Below are 2,918 nucleotides of genomic sequence, written 5' to 3' on the forward strand. Positions count from 1 at the left end.
ATTTGTTTTGTGATGCATGTTGAAAATGCATGTTGGAGATTATGTTGGAAGTTGGCCTCTTGAATAGAGATGGAATGACTGGTAATGGGTCAAGTTGTTGAATTTTACATTGTAATAATGTTGGTAATTGAGAAAACATGCTTTTGAAAAACTTGTACTTAATTTCGGGGACAAAATTCTTTAAGGGGGAGAGGTTATAGTGATCCTGGTTTTGCCTCTCTTTATTTATTGTATTTCGGACTCGGTTCTGTGGATGTGTTGTTGTCTCATTCTCACTTGCATCCTTTACTCTTCGTATTTGAGTCTTGGGTTGTGTTGGGCAGGTTTGAAACAAGTTGGTTGTGCTTTGAAACCAAAAGTAGTTGTTCAGAATTTGGCCTTCACGCTCGAGTGGGGATTTTGACGCTCGAGCGGGCCCTTTATTGTTGTTTCTCCGCTCGAGCAGGAGGTTTGACGCTCGAGCGTAAATTTCCATCTCCCAGTATTTTCATCTGCAGTGTTTGACGCTCGAGCGTGAGTTTGTGTGTGTCGCTCGAGCGGGGAGTTTTACGCTGGAGCGGGTACCTGGTTCTGCAAAAGTTCTGGAAGCGTGTATCCAACGCTTGAGCGAGGGTTTGGACGCTCGAGCGTGATTTTGTGTCTGACGATCGAGCGGGGACTCGTGTATATCACTCCGAGATTTAGCTTTTTGGATCACTTTTTCAACTCCATTTCTCTCTCTTACTTTTCAAAACAGTCATTGGAGAGAGCTTCTCTCACTAAAACCTCCACTTCTCTCTAGGGTTTGATCTAGTTAGAGTAATCTCTCACCCGTTGGCCTTTGTAAAAAGTGTGTTGATCGTCGAGGGCTACATTTTGATCCGAGAATTTTGGGATTTGGAGCATCTTCGTTTTTCTTCATCTCCTTCGTTGGATTTTATCTTTTGAGGTAGGGATTCCTACTCACTCTTCTGGGCTTTGACCTAGATTTTGAGCATGTTGTTTAAATGGTTTGATTTTGGGACTTAGGATTTCAAAAGGTAAAAAGGGGGTTTTTGTTATTTTGATTCTTAAAGATGTATTTTGGGTCTCAAAATGATGTTACTGTTGTTGGTTGTTGATATTTGAACCATTGGGTTAATATTGAGAGATGAGAGAGGAAGCCCTAATTTGTGTATAAAGTAATTAGTGTAATTAATTTGAGAAAGTTATGTGTTTATGGAATTGAGTTGAATATAATGAAATTTGCTCATTATGAGATAGAAGGGTGGAGTTGGATTTATAAATCGCTCACTTTTGAAAATGTCAATTATATAATTGTTGAGGCATTTATCATCCGTTTAGAAATAACTGCTTTGGGCTATTGGTGGAGGATAGTCTTGATTGTTGTAGACATTGCATGATGATTAGGTGAATTGAAACTAATCAAGTTGTGTATTTGAATACATGGGTGCCGAATCCCGCGGATGAAATTTCCGTAAAATGGCCATTTGAATATAATAATACATGGGTGTCGAATCCCGCGGACGCAATTTCCGTAAAATGGCAATCCGAATATATCTATACATGGGTGCCGAGTCCCGCGGATGAAATATCTGTAAAATGGCCATAAGAGAATGAAAATACATGGGTGCCGAATCCCGCGGACGCAATTTCCGTAAAATGATAGTTTGTAGTATTGTTGGTAGAGGCGTAGTCTTATTTCAGTTCTTTGGCCATGTCCTGAGCCATGTTTATAAGTTGAGTTTGTTAAGTTAAACATTTATCAAGTGCTAATGTTTTAGTTATTGCTCATATTATGTTTAGCATATCTCTACTGGGCGTTGGCTCGCCCTTTATGGGACATCATTTTCAGGTTCAGGTACTATGCCGCCCCCGAGGCCTTAGCATGGATCGTTGTGGGAGTTAAAGACTCTTCTTTTTGTTAAATTTTGTTGTATTACATGTATATCAAGCCAAGGGCTTCTTTTGTGTAGAGTTAGTACTCTCTTCTTTTGTAACCAAGTGTTGACTTGGAAAGTTGTAAGCCTATAAGGCATTTACTTTTGTCGTCAACATGTAATACTTTTTGTAATAATACTCTGGTGATTATAATATGAGATCCTTTTCCTTTATCATGGTTGTATGATATGATGGGCTTATTTTGAGGGCGTTACAGGTATAGTCTTATTTCGAAGGACCTGGTCACGGTGATCAAGAATTTGTACGGGTTGCTCTTCATAAGAGAGGTCTTCTTGAATTTGCAGGTTCTCATAATCGACAACGTGCTCTGGATCTCGAAGATATCAACGAAGCATTGAAACGTGAAACACATTGTGGACATTGGATAGTTTAGGTGGAAGTGCAAGGCGATATGCCACAGAACCAATCCGTTCAAGTATCTCGAATGGGCTGATGTAACGTGGGTTTAACTTTCCTCGCTTCCCAAATCGGATAACGCCTCTCGTTGGTGAGATCTTTTGGAACACATGATCGCCTACTTGAAATTCTACGTCTCGTCTCCGTGTATCTGCATAGCTTTTCTGGCGACTCTAAGCAGTGCGAATTCGCTGCTGGATGAGTTGGATTTTGTCGCTTGTTATTTGCACGATCTCGGGGCCTAATAATTTTCCGTCTCTGACTTCTGTCCAACACAGAGGTGATCGACATCTCCTTCCATACAGTGCCTCGTACGGTGCCATTCCAATACTTGCATGGTAGCTATTATTATAGGTGAACTCCACCAAAGGTAGATGATCATCCTAGTTACCTTTGAGGTCTAACACACACAAACGTAACATGTCTTCCAAAGTCTGGATCGTCCTTTCAGATTGCCTATTAGTTTGAGGGTGATAAGCCGTGCTAAACTTTAGAGTGGTTCCCAAAGCTTCTTGCAATTTGTTCTAGAAATGAGACAAGAACCGGGGGTCTCTATCGGATACGATTGAAACTGGGGTGCC

The sequence above is a fragment of the Camellia sinensis genome, chromosome 7 (genome assembly GCF_055761805.1).
Source record: "Camellia sinensis isolate YWXY chromosome 7, ASM5576180v1, whole genome shotgun sequence".
Classification (NCBI taxonomy): Eukaryota; Viridiplantae; Streptophyta; class Magnoliopsida; order Ericales; family Theaceae; genus Camellia; species Camellia sinensis.